This window comes from Typopeltis vanoorti, unplaced genomic scaffold (assembly GCF_054136105.1).
Source record: "Typopeltis vanoorti isolate ZY-2024b unplaced genomic scaffold, IOZ_Tvanoo_1.0 HiC_scaffold_37, whole genome shotgun sequence".
Lineage (NCBI taxonomy): Eukaryota > Metazoa > Arthropoda > Arachnida > Uropygi > Thelyphonidae > Typopeltis > Typopeltis vanoorti.
The window spans coordinates 164,206-183,404 of record NW_028328094.1 but is presented as its reverse complement, the minus strand read 5'-3'; positions in this window follow the sequence as shown (position 1 = coordinate 183,404).

Genomic DNA, 19,199 nt, shown 5'->3' with positions numbered 1-19,199 from the left:
ATTTTTTCGTGTTTTTTAGTCAAAAGCAGCTTGTTTTCTCTCTTACAGAACGAATACGCTGATACTCGCTGGAAATGATCCGAGCGATATGAAACGTTTTATATAGGCATAGGGCAGTGCTATCTATCAAACTGCGCTAATAAGAACTTAATCGGGTGATATGCAAATTTTTAAAAAATTCAACATTAGTTCGATAACAGCGCCCTCTAACGACATAATGTCCAAACAAGGTATAAAGCACTATACTATGTATTGCTGGTTTCTTTAAAAACCTCTGCGTTAAATTATGTGCCATATAACGAAATATACTTAAATACACTCAAATAGCTTCATTAGATAGCGTTTGTGTGTGTAACACACGAAAATAACGTTTCCGTGCAATTTTGCAAAAAGTCAATTTTTTCGTGTTTTTTAGTCAAAAGCAGCTTGTTTTCACTCTTACAGAACGAATACGCTGATACTCGCTGGAAAATGATCCGAGCGATATGAAACGTTTTATATAGGCATAGGGCAGTGCTGTCTATCAAACTGCGCTAATAAGAACTTAATCGGGTGATAAGCAAATTTTTAAAAAATTCAACATTAGTTCGATAACAGCGCCCTCTAAGGACATAATGTCCAAACAAGGTATAAAGCACTATACTATGTATTGCTGGTTTCTTTTAAAAACCTCTGCGTTAAATTATGTGCCATATAACGAAATATACTTAAATACACTCAAATAGCTTCATTAGATAGCGTTTGTGTGTGTAACACACGAAAATAACGTTTCCGTGCAATTTTGCAAAAAGTCAATTTTTTCGTGTTTTTTAGTCAAAAGCAGCTTGTTTTCACTCTTACAGAACGAATACGCTGATACTCGCTGGAAAATGATCCGAGCGATATGAAACGTTTTATATAGGCATAGGGCAGTGCTGTCTATCAAACTGCGCTAATAAGAACTTAATCGGGTGATATGCAAATTTTTAATAAATTCAAAATTAGTTCGATAACAGCGCCCTCTAACGACATAATGTCCAAACAAGGTATAAAGCACTATACTATGTATTGCTGGTTTCTTTAAAAACCTCTGCGTTAAATTATGTGCCATATAACGAAATATACTTAAATACACTCAAATAGCTTCATTCGATAGCGTTTGTGTGTGTAAAACACGAAAATAACGTTTCCGTGAAATTTTGCAAAAAGTCAATTTTTTCGTGTTTTTTAGTCAAAAGCAGCTTGTTTTCTCTCTTACAGCACGAATACGCTGATACTCGCTGGAAAATGATCCGAGCGATATGAAACTTTTTATATAGGCATAGGGCCATGCTATCTATCAAACTGCGCTAATAAGAACTTAATCAGGTGATATGCAAATTTTTAAAAAATTCAACATTAGTTCGATAACAGCGCCCTCTAACGACATAATGTCCAAACAAGGTATAAAGCACTATACTATGTATTGCTGGTTTCTTTAAAAACTTCTGCGTTAAATTATGTGCCATATAACGAAATATACTTAAATACACTCAAATAGCTTCATTAGATAGCGTTTGTGTGTGTAAAACAGAAAAATAACGTTTCCGTGAAATTTTGCAAAAAGTCAATTTTTTCGTGTTTTTTAGTCAAAAGCAGCTTGTTTTCACTCTTACAGCACGAATACGCTTATACTCGCTGGAAAATGATCCGAGCGGTATGAAACTTTTTATATAGGCATAGGGCAGTGCTATCTATCAAAGTGCGCTAATAAGAACTTAATCGGGTGATATGCAAATTTTTTAAAAATTCAACATTAGTTCGATAACAGCGCCCTCTAACGACATAATGTCCAAACAAGGTATAAAGCACTATACTATGTATTGCTGGTATCTTTAAAAACCTCTGCGTTAAATTATGTGCCATATAACGAAATATACTTAAATACACTCAAATAGCTTCATTAGATAGCGTTTGTGTGTGTAAAACACGAAAATAACGTTTCCGTGAAATTTTGCAAAAAGTCAATTTTTTCGTGTTTTTTAGTCAAAAGCAGCTTGTTTTCACTGTTACAGCACGAATACGCTGATACTCGCTGGTAAATGATCCGGGCGATATGAAACTTTTTACATAGGCATAGGGCAGTGCTATCTATCAAACTGCGCTAATAAGAACTTAATCGGGTGATATGCAAATTTTTAATAAATTCAAAATTAGTTCGATAACAGCGCCCTCTAACGACATAATGTCCAAACAAGGTATAAAGCACTATACTATGTATTGCTGGTTTCTTTAAAAACCTCTGCGTTAAATTATGTGCCATATAACGAAATATACTTAAATACACTCAAATAGCTTCATTCGATAGCGTTTGTGTGTGTAAAACACGAAAATAACGTTTCCGTGAAATTTTGCAAAAAGTCAATTTTTTCGTGTTTTTTAGTCAAAAGCAGCTTGTTTTCTCTCTTACAGCACGAATACGCTGATACTCGCTGGAAAATGATCCGAGCGATATGAAACTTTTTATATAGGCATAGGGCCATGCTATCTATCAAACTGCGCTAATAAGAACTTAATCGGGTGATAAGCAAATTTTGAAAAAATTCAACATTATTCGATAACAGCGCCCTCTAAAGACATAATGGCCAAACAAGGTATAAAGCACTATACTATGTATTGCTGGTTTCTTTAAAAACCTCTGCGTTAAATTATGTGCCATATAACGAAATATACTTAAATACACTCAAATACCTTCATTAGATAGCGTTTGTGTGTGTAACACACGAAAATAACGTTTCGGTGAAATTTTGCAAAAAGTCAATTTTTTCGTGTTTTTTAGTCAAAAGCAGCTTGTTTTCACTCTTACAGCACGAATACGCTGATACTCGCTGGAAAATGATCCGAGCGATATGAAACTTTTTATATAGGCATACGGCAGTGCTATCTATCAAACTGCGCTAATAAGAACTTAATCGGGTGATAAGCAAATTTTTAAAAAATTCAACATTAGTTCGATAACAGCGCCCTCTAATGACATAATGCCCAAACAAGGTATAAAGCACTATACTATGTATTGCTGGTTTCTTTAAAAACCTCTGCGCTAAATTATGTGCCATATAACGAAATATACTTAAATACACTCAAATAGCTTCATTAGATAGCGTTTGTGTGTGTAAAACACGAAAATAACGTTTCCGTGAAATTTTGCAAAAAGTCAATTTTTTCGTGTTTTTTAGTCAAAAGCAGCTTGTTTTCTCTCTTACAGCACGGATACGCTGATACTCGCTGGAAAATGATCCGAGCGATATGAAACTTTTTACATAGGCATAGGGCAGTGCTATCTATCAAACTGCGCTAATAAGAACTTAATCGGGTGATATGCAAATTTTTAAAAAATTCAACATTAGTTCGATAACAGCGCCCTCTAACGACATAATGTCCAAACAAGGTATAAAGCACTATACTATGTATTGCTGGTTTCTTTAAAAACCTCTGCGTTAAATTATGTGCCATATAACGAAATATACTTAAATACACTCAAATAGCTTCATTAGATAGCGTTTGTGTGTGTAACACACGAAAATAACGTTTCCGTGAAATTTTGCAAAAAGTCAATTTTTTCGTGTTTTTTAGTCAAAAGCAGCTTGTTTTCACTCTTACAGCACGAATACGCTGATACTCGCTGGAAAATGATCCGAGCGATATGAAACTTTTTATATAGGCATAGGGCAGTGCTATCTATCAAACTGCGCTAATAAGAACTTAATCGGGTGATAAGCAACTTTTTAAAAAATTCAACATTAGTTCGATAACAGCGCCCTCTAACGACATAATGTCCAAACAAGGTATAAAGCACTATACTATGTATTGCTGGTTTCTTTAAAAACCTCTGCGTTAAATTATGTGCCATATAACGAAATATACTTAAATGCACTCAAATAGCTTCCGTAGATAGCGTTTGTGTGTGTAAAACACGAAAATAACGTTTCCGTGAAATTTTGCAAAAAGTCAATTTTTTCGTGTTTTTTAGTCAAAAGCAGCTTGTTTTCACTCTTACAGCACGAATACGCTGATACTCGCTGGAAAATGATCCGAGCGATATGAAACTTTTTATATAGGCATAGGGCAGTGCCGTCTATCAAACTGCGCTAATAAGAACTTAATCGGGTGATAAGCAAATTTTTAAAAAATTCAACATTAGTTCGATAACAGCGCCCTCTAACGACATAATGTCCAAACAAGGTATAAAGCACTATACTATGTATTGCTGGTATCTTTAAAAACCTCTGCGTTAAATTATGTGCCATATAACGAAATATACTTAAATACACTCAAATAGCTTCATTAGATAGCGTTTGTGTGTGTAAAACACGAAAATAACGTTTCCGTGAAATTTTGCAAAAAGTCAATTTTTTCGTGTTTTTTAGTCAAAAGCAGCTTGTTTTCACTCTTACAGCACGAATACGCTGATACTCGCTGGTAAATGATCCGTGCGATATGAAACTTTTTATATAGGCATAGGGCAGTGCTATCTATCAAACTGCGCTAATAAGAACTTAATCGGGTGATAAGCAAATTTTGAAAAAATTCAACATTATTCGATAACAGCGCCCTCTAAAGACATAATGGCCAAACAAGGTATAAAGCACTATACTATGTATTGCTGGTTTCTTTAAAAACCTCTGCGTTAAATTATGTGCCATATAACGAAATATACTTAAATACACTCAAATACCTTCATTAGATAGCGTTTGTGTGTGTAACACACGAAAATAACGTTTCGGTGAAATTTTGCAAAAAGTCAATTTTTTCGTGTTTTTTAGTCAAAAGCAGCTTGTTTTCACTCTTACAGCACGAATACGCTGATACTCGCTGGAAAATGATCCGAGCGATATGAAACTTTTTATATAGGCATAGGGCAGTGCTATCTATCAAACTGCGCTAATAAGAACTTAATCGGGTGATAAGCAAATTTTTAAAAAATTCAACATTAGTTCGATAACAGCGCCCTCTAATGACATAATGCCCAAACAAGGTATAAAGCACTATACTATGTATTGCTGGTTTCTTTAAAAACCTCTGCGTTAAATTATGTGCCATATAACGAAATATACTTAAATACACTCAAATAGCTTCATTAGATAGCGTTTGTGTGTGTAAAACACGAAAATAACGTTTCCGTGAAATTTTGCAAAAAGTCAATTTTTTCGTGTTTTTTAGTCAAAAGCAGCTTGTTTTCACTCTTACAGCACGAATACGCTGATACTCGCTGGAAAATGATCCGAGCGATATGAAACTTTTTATATAGGCATAGGGCAGTGCTATCTATCAAACTGCGCTAATAAGAACTTAATCGGGTGATATGCAAATTTTTAAAAAATTCAACATTAGTTCGATAACAGCGCCCTCTAACGACATAATGTCCAAACAAGGTATAAAGCACTATACTATGTATTGCTGGTTTCTTTAAAAACCTCTGCGTTAAATTATGTGCCATATAACGAAATATACTTAAATACACTCAAATAGCTTCATTAGATAGCGTTTGTGTGTGTAACACACGAAAATAACGTTTCCGTGAAATTTTGCAAAAAGTCAATTTTTTCGTGTTTTTTAGTCAAAAGCAGCTTGTTTTCACTCTTACAGCACGAATACGCTGATACTCGCTGGAAAATGATCCGAGCGATATGAAACTTTTTATATAGGCATAGGGCAGTGCTATCTATCAAACTGCGCTAATAAGAACTTAATCGGGTGATAAGCAAATTTTTAAAAAATTCAACATTAGTTCGATAACAGCGCCCTCTAACGACATAATGTCCAAACAAGGTATAAAGCACTATACTATGTATTGCTGGTTTCTTTAAAAACCTCTGCGTTAAATTATGTGCCATATAACGAAATATACTTAAATACACTCAAATAGCTTCATTAGATAGCGTTTGTGTGTGTAAAACACGAAAATAACGTTTCCGTGAAATTTTGCAAAAAGTCAATTTTTTCGTGTTTTTTAGTCAAAAGCAGCTTGTTTTCACTCTTACAGCACGAATACGCTGATACTCGCTGGAAAATGATCCGAGCGATATGAAACTTTTTATATAGGCATAGGGGTGCGCTAATAAGAACTTAATCGGGTGATATGCAAATTTTTTAAAAATTCAACATTAGTTCGATAACAGCGCCCTCTAACGACATAATGTCCAAACAAGGTATAAAGCACTATACTATGTATTGCTGGTATCTTTAAAAACCTCTGCGTTAAATTATGTGCCATATAACGAAATATACTTAAATACACTCAAATAGCTTCATTAGATAGCGTTTGTGTGTGTAAAACACGAAAATAACGTTTCCGTGAAATTTTGCAAAAAGTCAATTTTTTCGTGTTTTTTAGTCAAAAGCAGCTTGTTTTCACTGTTACAGCACGAATACGCTGATACTCGCTGGTAAATGATCCGGGCGATATGAAACTTTTTACATAGGCATAGGGCAGTGCTATCTATCAAACTGCGCTAATAAGAACTTAATCGGGTGATATGCAAATTTTTAATAAATTCAAAATTAGTTCGATAACAGCGCCCTCTAACGACATAATGTCCAAACAAGGTATAAAGCACTATACTATGTATTGCTGGTTTCTTTAAAAACCTCTGCGTTAAATTATGTGCCATATAACGAAATATACTTAAATACACTCAAATAGCTTCATTCGATAGCGTTTGTGTGTGTAAAACACGAAAATAACGTTTCCGTGAAATTTTGCAAAAAGTCAATTTTTTCGTGTTTTTTAGTCAAAAGCAGCTTGTTTTCTCTCTTACAGCACGAATACGCTGATACTCGCTGGAAAATGATCCGAGCGATATGAAACTTTTTATATAGGCATAGGGCCATGCTATCTATCAAACTGCGCTAATAAGAACTTAATCGGGTGATAAGCAAATTTTGAAAAAATTCAACATTATTCGATAACAGCGCCCTCTAAAGACATAATGGCCAAACAAGGTATAAAGCACTATACTATGTATTGCTGGTTTCTTTAAAAACCTCTGCGTTAAATTATGTGCCATATAACGAAATATACTTAAATACACTCAAATACCTTCATTAGATAGCGTTTGTGTGTGTAACACACGAAAATAACGTTTCGGTGAAATTTTGCAAAAAGTCAATTTTTTCGTGTTTTTTAGTCAAAAGCAGCTTGTTTTCACTCTTACAGCACGAATACGCTGATACTCGCTGGAAAATGATCCGAGCGATATGAAACTTTTTATATAGGCATACGGCAGTGCTATCTATCAAACTGCGCTAATAAGAACTTAATCGGGTGATAAGCAAATTTTTAAAAAATTCAACATTAGTTCGATAACAGCGCCCTCTAATGACATAATGCCCAAACAAGGTATAAAGCACTATACTATGTATTGCTGGTTTCTTTAAAAACCTCTGCGCTAAATTATGTGCCATATAACGAAATATACTTAAATACACTCAAATAGCTTCATTAGATAGCGTTTGTGTGTGTAAAACACGAAAATAACGTTTCCGTGAAATTTTGCAAAAAGTCAATTTTTTCGTGTTTTTTAGTCAAAAGCAGCTTGTTTTCTCTCTTACAGCACGGATACGCTGATACTCGCTGGAAAATGATCCGAGCGATATGAAACTTTTTACATAGGCATAGGGCAGTGCTATCTATCAAACTGCACTAATAAGAACTTAATCGGGTGATATGCAAATTTTTAAAAAATTCAACATTAGTTCGATAACAGCGCCCTCTAACGACATAATGTCCAAACAAGGTATAAAGCACTATACTATGTATTGCTGGTTTCTTTAAAAACCTCTGCGTTAAATTATGTGCCATATAACGAAATATACTTAAATACACTCAAATAGCTTCATTAGATAGCGTTTGTGTGTGTAACACACGAAAATAACGTTTCCGTGAAATTTTGCAAAAAGTCAATTTTTTCGTGTTTTTTAGTCAAAAGCAGCTTGTTTTCACTCTTACAGCACGAATACGCTGATACTCGCTGGAAAATGATCCGAGCGATATGAAACTTTTTATATAGGCATAGGGCAGTGCTATCTATCAAACTGCGCTAATAAGAACTTAATCGGGTGATAAGCAACTTTTTAAAAAATTCAACATTAGTTCGATAACAGCGCCCTCTAACGACATAATGTCCAAACAAGGTATAAAGCACTATACTATGTATTGCTGGTTTCTTTAAAAACCTCTGCGTTAAATTATGTGCCATATAACGAAATATACTTAAATGCACTCAAATAGCTTCCGTAGATAGCGTTTGTGTGTGTAAAACACGAAAATAACGTTTCCGTGAAATTTTGCAAAAAGTCAATTTTTTCGTGTTTTTTAGTCAAAAGCAACTTGTTTTCACTCTTACAGCACGAATACGCTGATACTCGCTGGAAAATGATCCGAGCGATATGAAACTTTTTATATAGGCATAGGGCAGTGCCGTCTATCAAACTGCGCTAATAAGAACTTAATCGGGTGATAAGCAAATTTTTAAAAAATTCAACATTAGTTCGATAACAGCGCCCTCTAAGGACATAATGTCCAAACAAGGTATAAAGCACTATACTATGTATTGCTGGTTTCTTTTAATAACCTCTGCGTTAAATTATGTGCCATATAACGAAATATACTTAAATACACTCAAATAGCTTCATTAGATAGCGTTTGTGTGTGTAAAACACGAAAATAACGTTTCCGTGAAATTTTGCAAAAAGTGAATTTTTTCGTGTTTTTTAGACAAAAGCAGCTTGATTTCACTCTTACAGCACGAATACGCTTATACTCGCTGGAAAATGATCCGAGCGATATGAAACTTTTTACATAGGCATAGGGCAGTGCTATCTATCAAACTGCGCTAATAAGAACTTAATCGGGTGATATGCAAATTTTTAATAAATTCAAAATTAGTTCGATAACAGCGCCCTCTAACGACATAATGTCCAAACAAGGTATAAAGCACTATACTATGTATTGCTGGTTTCTTTAAAATCCTCTGCGTTAAATTATGTGCCATATAACGAAATATACTTAAATACACTCAAATAGCTTCATTCGATAGCGTTTGTGTGTGTAAAACACGAAAATAACGTTTCCGTGAAATTTTGCAAAAAGTCAATTTTTTCGTGTTTTTTAGTCAAAAGCAGCTTGTTTTCACTCTTACAGCACGAATACGCTGATACTCGCTGTAAATGATCCGAGCGATATGAAACGTTTTATATAGGCATAGGGCAGTACTATCTATCAAACTGCGCTAATAAGAACTTAATCGGGTGATATGCAAATTTTTAAAAAATTCAACATTAGTTCGATAACAGCGCCCTCTAACGACATAATGTCCAAACAAGGTATAAAGCACTATACTATGTATTGCTGGTTTCTTTAAAAACCTCTGCGTTAAATTATGTGCCATATAACGAAATATACTTAAATACACTCAAATAGCTTCATTAGATAGCGTTTGTGTGTGTAACACACGAAAATAACGTTTCCGTGAAATTTTGCAAAAAGTCAATTTTTTCGTGTTTTTTAGTCAAAAGCAGCTTGTTTTCACTCTTACAGAACGAATACGCTGATACTCGCTGGAAAATGATCCGAGCGATATGAAACGTTTTATATAGGCATAGGGCAGTGCTATCTATCAAACTGCGCTAATAAGAACTTAATCGGGTGATAAGCAAATTTTTAAAAAATTCAACATTAGTTCGATAACAGCGCCCTCTAACGACATAATGTCCAAACAAGGTATAAAGCACTATACTATGTATTGCTGGTTTCTTTAAAAACCTCTGCGTTAAATTATGTGCCATATAACGAAATATACTTAAATGCACTCAAATAGCTTCATTAGATAGCGTTTGTGTGTGTAAAACACGAAAATAACGTTTCCGTAAAATTTTGCAAAAAGTCAATTTTTTCGTGTTTTTTAGTCAAAAGCAGCTTGTTTTCACTCTTACAGAACGAATACGCTGATACTCGCTGGAAAATGATCCGAGCGATATGAAACGTTTTATATAGGCATAGGGCAGTGCTGTCTATCAAACTGCGCTAATAAGAACTTAATCGGGTGATAAGCAAATTTTTAAAAAATTCAACATTAGTTCGATAACAGCGCCCTCTAAGAACATAATGTCCAAACAAGGTATAAAGCACTATACTATGTATTGCTGGTTTCTTTAAAAACCTCTGCGTTAAATTATGTGCCATATAACGAAATATACTTAAATGCACTCAAATAGCTTCATTAGATAGCGTTTGTGTGTGTAAAACACGAAAATATCGTTTCCGTAAAATTTTGCAAAAAGTCAATTTTTTCGTGTTTTTTAGTCAAAAGCAGCTTGTTTTCTCTCTTACAGAACGAATACGCTGATACTCGCTGGAAATGATCCGAGCGATATGAAACGTTTTATATAGGCATAGGGCAGTGCTATCTATCAAACTGCGCTAATAAGAACTTAATCGGGTGATATGCAAATTTTTAAAAAATTCAACATTAGTTCGATAACAGCGCCCTCTAACGACATAATGTCCAAACAAGGTATAAAGCACTATACTATGTATTGCTGGTTTCTTTAAAAACCTCTGCGTTAAATTATGTGCCATATAACGAAATATACTTAAATACACTCAAATAGCTTCATTAGATAGCGTTTGTGTGTGTAAAACACGAAAATAACGTTTCCGTGAAATTTTGCAAAAAGTCAATTTTTTCGTGTTTTTTAGTCAAAAGCAGCTTGTTTTCACTCTTACAGCACGAATACGCTGATACTCGCTGGAAAATGATCCGAGCGATATGAAACTTTTTATATAGGCATAGGGCAGTGCTATCTATCAAACTGCGCTAATAAGAACTTAATCGGGTGATAAGCAAATTTTTAAAAAATTCAACATTAGTTCGATAACAGCGCCCTCTAACGACATAATGTCCAAACAAGGTATAAAGCACTATACTATGTATTGCTGGTTTCTTTAAAAACCTCTGCGTTAAATTATGTGCCATATAACGAAATATACTTAAATACACTCAAATAGCTTCAGTAGATAGCGTTTGTGTGTGTAAAACACGAAAATAACGTTTCCGTGAAATTTTGCAAAAAGTCAATTTTTTCGTGTTTTTTAGACAAAACAGCTTGTTTTCACTCTTACAGCACGAATACGCTGATACTCGCTGGAAAATGATCCGAGCGATATGAAACTTTTTACATAGGCATAGGGCAGTGCTATCTATCAAACTGCGCTAATAAGAACTTAATCGGGTGATATGCAAATTTTTAATAAATTCAAAATTAGTTCGATAACAGCGCCCTCTAACGACATAATGTCCAAACAAGGTATAAAGCACTATACTATGTATTGCTGGTTTCTTTAAAAACCTCTGCGTTAAATTATGTGCCATATAACGAAATATACTTAAATACACTCAAATAGCTTCATTCGATAGCGTTTGTGTGTGTAAAACACGAAAATAACGTTTCCGTGAAATTTTGCAAAAAGTCAATTTTTTCGTGTTTTTTAGTCAAAAGCAGCTTGTTTTCTCTCTTACAGAACGAATACGCTGATACTCGCTGGAAATGATCCGAGCGATATGAAACGTTTTATATAGGCATAGGGCAGTGCTATCTATCAAACTGCGCTAATAAGAACTTAATCGGGTGATATGCAAATTTTAAAAAATTCAACATTAGTTCGATAACAGCGCCCTCTAACGACATAATGTCCAAACAAGGTATAAAGCACTATACTATGTATTGCTGGTTTCTTTAAAAACCTCTGCGTTAAATTATGTGCCATATAACGAAATATACTTAAATACACTCAAATAGCTTCATTAGATAGCGTTTGTGTGTGTAACACACGAAAATAACGTTTCCGTGAAATTTTGCAAAAAGTCAATTTTTTCGTGTTTTTTAGTCAAAAGCAGCTTGTTTTCACTCTTACAGAACGAATACGCTGATACTCGCTGGAAAATGATCCGAGCGATATGAAACGTTTTATATAGGCATAGGGCAGTGCTGTCTATCAAACTGCGCTAATAAGAACTTAATCGGGTGATAAGCAAATTTTTAAAAAATTCAACATTAGTTCGATAACAGCGCCCTCTAAGAACATAATGTCCAAACAAGGTATAAAGCACTATACTATGTATTGCTGGTTTCTTTAAAAACCTCTGCGTTAAATTATGTGCCATATAACGAAATATACTTAAATGCACTCAAATAGCTTCATTAGATAGCGTTAGTGTGTGTAAAACACGAAAATAACGTTTCCGTAAAATTTTGCAAAAAGTCAATTTTTTCGTGTTTTTTAGTCAAAAGCAGCTTGTTTTCTCTCTTACAGAACGAATACGCTGATACTCGCTGGAAATGATCCGAACGATATGAAACGTTTTATATAGGCATAGGGCAGTGCTATCTTTCAAACTGCGCTAATAAGAACTTAATCGGGTGATAAGCAAATTTTTAAAAAATTCAACATTAGTTCTATAACAGCGCCCTCTAACGACATAATGTCCAAACAAGGTATAAAGCACTATACTATGTATTGCTGGTTTCTTTAAAAACCTCTGCGTTAAATTATGTGCCATATAACGAAATATATAATTAAATGCACTCAAATAGCTTCAGTAGATAGCGTTTGTGTGTGTAAAACACGAAAATAACGTTTCCGTGAAATTTTGCAAAAAGTCAATTTTTTCGTGTTTTTTAGTCAAAAGCAACTTGTTTTCACTCTTACAGCACGAATACGCTGATACTCGCTGGAAAATGATCCGAGCGGTATGAAACTTTTTATATAGGCATAGGGCAGTGCTGTCTATCAAACTGCGCTAATAAGAACTTAATCGGGTGATAAGCAAATTTTTAAAAAATTCAACATTAGTTCGATAACAGCGCCCTCTAAGGACATAATGTCCAAACAAGGTATAAAGCACTATACTATGTATTGCTGGTTTCTTTTAAAAACCTCTGCGTTAAATTATGTGCCATATAACGAAATATACTTAAATACACTCAAATAGCTTCATTAGATAGCGTTTGAGTGTGTAAAACACGAAAATAACGTTTCCGTGAAATTTTGCAAAAAGTCAATTTTTTCGTGTTTTTTAGTCAAAAGCAGCTTGTTTTCACTCTTACAGAACGAATACGCTGATACTCGCTGGAAAATGATCCGAGCGATATGAAACGTTTTATATAGGCATAGGGCAGTGCTGTCTATCAAACTGCGCTAATAAGAACTTAATCGGGTGATAAGCAAATTTTTAAAAAATTCAACATTAGTTCGATAACAGCGCCCTCTAAGGACATAATGTCCAAACAAGGTATAAAGCACTATACTATGTATTGCTGGTTTCTTTAAAAACCTCTGCGTTAAATTATGTGCCATATAACGAAATATACTTAAATACACTCAAATAGCTTCATTAGATAGCGTTTGTGTGTGTAAAACACGAAAATAACGTTTCCGTAAAATTTTGCAAAAAGTCAATTTTTTCGTGTTTTTTAGTCAAAAGCAGCTTGTTTTCTCTCTTACAGAACGAATACGCTGATACTCGCTGGAAAATGATCCGAGCGATATGAAACGTTTTATATAGGCATAGGGCAGTGCTATCTATCAAACTGCGCTAATAAGAACTTAATCGAGTGATATGCAAATTTTTAAAAAATTCAACATTAGTTCGATAACAGCGCCCTCTAACGACATAATGTCCAAACAAGGTATAAAGCACTATACTATGTATTGCTGGTTTCTTTAAAAACCTCTGCGTTAAATTATGTGCCATATAACGAAATATACTTAAATACACTCAAATAGCTTCATTAGATAGCGTTTGTGTGTGTAAAAGAAGAAAATAACGTTTCCGTGAAATTTTGCAAAAAGTCAATTTTTTCGTGTTTTTTAGTCAAAAGCAGCTTGTTTTCACTCTTACAGCACGAATACGCTGATACTCGCTGGAAAAGGATCCGAGCGATATGAAACTTTTTATATGGGCATAGGGCAGTGCTATCTATCAAACTGCGCTAATAAGAACTTAATCGGGTGATAAGAAAATTTTTAAAAAATTCAACATTAGTTCGATAACAGCGCCCCTAACGACATAATGTCCAAACAAGGTTTAAAGCTCTATACTATGTAATGCTGGTTTCTTTAAAAACCTCTGCGTTAAATTATGTGCCATATAACGAAATATACTTAAATACACTCAAATAGCTTCATTAGATAGCGTTTGTGTGTGTAAAAGACGAAAATAACGTTTCCGTGAAATTTTGCAAAAAGTCAATTTTTTCGTGTTTTTTAGTCAATAGCAGTTTGTTTTCACTCTTACAGCACGAAGACGCTGATACTCGCTGGAAAATGATCCGGGCGATATGAAACTTTTTATATAGGCATAGGGCAGTGCTATCTATCAAACTGCGCTAATAAGAACTTAATCGGGTGATAAGCAAATTTTGAAAAAATTCAACATTATTCGATAACAGCGCCCTCTAAAGACATAATGGCCAAACAAGGTATAAAGCACTATACTATGTATTGCTGGTTTCTTTAAAAACCTCTGCGTTAAATTATGTGCCATATAACGAAATATACTTAAATACACTCAAATAGCTTCATTAGATAGCGTTTGTGTGTGTAAAACACGAAAATAACGTTTCCGTGAAATTTTGCAAAAAGTCAATTTTTTCGTGTTTTTTAGTCAAAAGCAGCTTGTTTTCACTCTTACAGCACGAATACGCTGATACTCGCTTGAAAATGATCCGGGCGATATGAAACTTTTTATATAGGCATAGGGCAGTGCTATCTATCAAACTGCGCTAATAAGAACTTAATCGGGTGATAAGCAAATTTTTAAAAAATTCAACATTAGTTCGATAACAGCGCCCTCTAACGACATAATGCCCAAACAAGGTATAAAGCACTATACTATGTATTGCTGGTTTCTTTAAAAACCTCTGCGTTAAATTATGTGCCATATAACGAAATATACTTAAATACACTCAAATAGCTTCATTAGATAGCGTTTGTGTGTATAAAACACGAAAATAACGTTTCCGTGAAATTTTGCAAAAAGTCAATTTTTTCGTGTTTTTTAGTCAAAAGCAGCTTGTTTTCTCTCTTACAGCACGGATACGCTGATACTCGCTGGAAAATGATCCGAGCGATATGAAACTTTTTATATAGGCATAGGGTAGTGCTATCTATCAAACTGCGCTAATAAGAACTTAATCGGGTGATATGCAAATTTTTAAAAAATTCAACATTAGTTCGATAACAGCGCCCCTAACGACATAATGTCCAAACAAGGTATAAAGCACTATACTATGTATTGCTGGTTTCTTTAAAAACCTCTGCGTTAAATTATGTGCCATATAACGAAATGTATTTAAGTATATTTCGTTATATATACTTATATATAAACGTTATATAAACGCTATCTAATGAAGCTCAAATAGCTTCATTAGATAGCGTTTGTGTGTGTAAAACACGAAAATAACGTTTCCGTGAAATTTTGCAAAAAGTCAATTTTTTCGTGTTTTTTAGTCAAAAGCGGCTTGTTTTCACTCTTACAGCACGAATACGCTGATACTCGCTGGAAAATGATCCGAGCGATATGAAACTTTTTATATAGGCATAGGGCAGTGCTATCTATCAAACTGCGCTAATAAGAACTTAATCGGGTGATAAGCAAATTTTTAAAAAATTCAAAATTAGTTCGATAACAGCGCCCTCTAACGATATAATGTCCAAACAAGGTATAAAGCACTATACTATGTATTGCTGGTTTCTTTAAAAACCTCTGCGTTAAATTATGTGCCATATAACGAAATATACTTAAATACAATCAAATAGCTTCATTACATAGCGTTTGTGTGTGTAAAACACGAAAATAACGTTTCCGTGAAATTTTGCAAAAAGTCAATTTTTTCGTGTTTTTTAGTCAAAAGCAGCTTGTTTTCACTCTTACAGCACGAATACGCTGATACTCGCTGGAAAATGATCCGAGCGATATGAAACTTTTTATATAGGCATAGGGCAGTGTCTATCAAACTGCGCTAATAAGAACTTAATCGGGTGATATGCAAATTTTTAAAAAATTCAACATTAGTTCGATAACAGCGCCCTCTAACGACATAATGTCCAAACAAGGTATAAAGCACTATACTATGTATTGCTGGTTTCTTTAAAAACCTCTGCGTTAAATTATGTGCCATATAACGAAATATACTTAAATACACTCAAATAGCTTCATTAGATAGCGTTTGTGTGTGTAAAACACGAAAATAACGTTTCCGTGAAATTTTGCAAAAAGTCAATTTTTTCGTGTTTTTTAGTCAAAAGCAGCTTGTTTTCACTCTTACAGCACGAATACGCTGATACTCGCTGGAAAATGATCCGAGCGATATGAAACTTTTTATATAGGCATAGGGCAGTGCTATCTATCAAACTGCGCTAATAAGAACTTAATCGGGTGATATGCAAATTTTTAAAAAATTCAACATTAGTTCGATAACAGCGCCCTCTAACGACATAATGTCCAAACAAGGTATAAAGCACTATACTATGTATTGCTGGTTTCTTTAAAAACCTCTGCGTTAAATTATGTGCCATATAACGAAATATACTTAAATACACTCAAATAGCTTCATTAGATAGCGTTTGTGTGTGTAAAACACGAAAATAACGTTTCCGTGAAATTTTGCAAAAAGTCAATTTTTTCGTGTTTTTTAGTCAAAAGCAACTTGTTTTCACTCTTACAGCACGAATACGCTGATACTCGCTGGAAAATGATCCGAGCGATATTAAACTTTTTATATAGGCATAGGGCAGTGCTGTCTATCAAACTGCGCTAATAAGAACTTAATCGGGTGATAAGCAAATTTTTAAAAAATTCAACATTAGTTCGATAACAGCGCCCTCTAACGACATAATGTCCAAACAAGGTATAAAGCACTATACTATGTATTGCTGGTTTCTTTAACAACCTCTGCGTTAAATTATGTGCCATATAACGAAATATACTTAAATACACTCAAATAGCTTCATTAGATAGCGTTTGTGTGTGTAAAACACGAAAATAACGTTTCCGTGAAATTTTGCAAAAAGTCAATTTTTTCGTGTTTTTTAGTCAAAAGCAGCTTGTTTTCACTCTTACAGCACGAATACGCTGATACTCGCTGGAAAATGATCCGAGCGATATGAAACTTTTTATATAGGCATAGGGCAGTGCTATCTATCAAACTGCGCTAATAAGAACTTAATCGGGTGATATGCAAATTTTTAAAAAATTCAACATTAGTTCGATAACAGCGCCCTCTAACGACATAATGTCCAAACAAGGTATAAAGCACTATACTATGTATTGCTGGTTTCTTTAAAAACCTCTGCGTTAAATTATGTGCCATATAACGAAATATACTTAAATACACTCAAATAGCTTCATCTGATAGCGTTTGTGTGTGTAAAACACGAAAATAACGTTTCCGTGAAATTTTGCAAAAAGTCAATTTTTTCGTGTTTTTTAGTCAAAAGCAGCTTGTTTTCACTCTTACAGCACGAATACGCTGATACTCGCTGGAAAATGATCCGAGCGATATGAAACTTTTTATATAGGCATAGGGCAGTGCTATCTATCAAACTGCGCTAATAAGAACTTAATCGGGTGATATGCAAATTTTTAAAAAATTCAACATTTGTTCGATGACAGCGCCCTCTATTCAATTTTCATCCTTGTTCATAGTCATGCTTGATTTCATCCCACAGTGTCAGTTCTGCTTAACAAAAGTGGACCACTGGGCACTCATATCCTTTCGTCTGGGCTTCGAGTCAAGCAAGCGGACTTCTCACCCATTTAAAGTTTGAGAATAGGTTGAGGTCGTTTCGGCCCCAAGGCCTCTAATGATTCGCTTTATCGGATGAGACTGATTCCCTCGAGCGCCCGCTATCCTGAGGGAAACTTCGGAGGGAACCCGCTACTAGATGGTTCGATTAGTCTTTCGCCCCTATACCCGGGTCTGACGATCGATATGCACGTCATAACCGCTGCGGACCTCCACCAGAGTTTCCTCTGGCTTCGTTCTCCCCAGGCGTATTTCACCATCTTTCGGGTCCCAACGTGTACGCTCTCACTTCGCCCCACCGACGATGCGGGCGGGACGGGCCGTTGGTGCTCAAGCGCCGTGGAAGCGGCACGAGATCCCCACGAAGCCGACGCAAGCGTCGACCTTCACGTTCATTGCGCTTTTGGGCTTATTCAAGACCCAATGACTCGCGCACATGTTAGACTCCTTGGTCCGTGTTTCACGACGGGTCGGTTTGGTGACCGACCTACTCGCCGCCAACCGCCTGCGCCTCCGCGGTTTACTCTCTCAACCAGCGGCACGACTTCGAGATCAGTCCACAGGCTCGTCTGGAACGAACGTTTAACACTGTCGCTGAAGGGCGCCTGCCGGAGATCCTGCTCGCTCGAGAGGGCTCGGCGAGGTGCCGCACAAGGGACCGTTCGACCACGTTCGGGCGTCACGACCCAGGCAGGCTGGATATACAACCGGCGACGCGTCGAGCGCCACCGGCCACCTTCCGTCGCCCACCTTCATAGCTGACAAATTCCCCTCCGAAAAAAGAGGGAAAACCCAACCGGTTGAGGCCTCCTACTTGCGGAGGGAAGTGCGTCAGCGACTGGAAACACTCTAGTCCCGGCCGGCCTGGCGCGGTCCGTCGTTCAGACCGACGCCAGGCCAACTTCCACTGACTGAATCCCCCCGCTTTCGAGGGCCCACCCGTTTGCCTCTGAGCGGTTTCACGTACTATTGAACTCTCTCTTCAAAGTTCTTTGCATCTTTTCCTCATGGTACTTATTTGCTATCGGTCTCACGGACGTATTTAGCCTTAGGTGGAGTTTACCACCCACTTAGGGCTGCACTCCCAAGCAACCCGAATCCAAGGAGATCACACTCGACGGAGACAGCATCAGCTATGGGCCTCGCACCCACTCTGGGTCACAGCCCCGTTCAGGGGGACTTGCGACGCCGTCAACGGACGGAACGATTTCTCCCAAACGCCACATTTTCCAGACGCCCTCTGGGGACGCGGAATTCGCCGCTGGGCTAATCCCCGTTCGCTCGTCGTTACTAGGGGAATCCCTGTTGGTTTCTTTTCCTCCGCTTATTTATATGCTTAAATTCAGCGGGTCATCTCGTCTGATCTGAGGTCG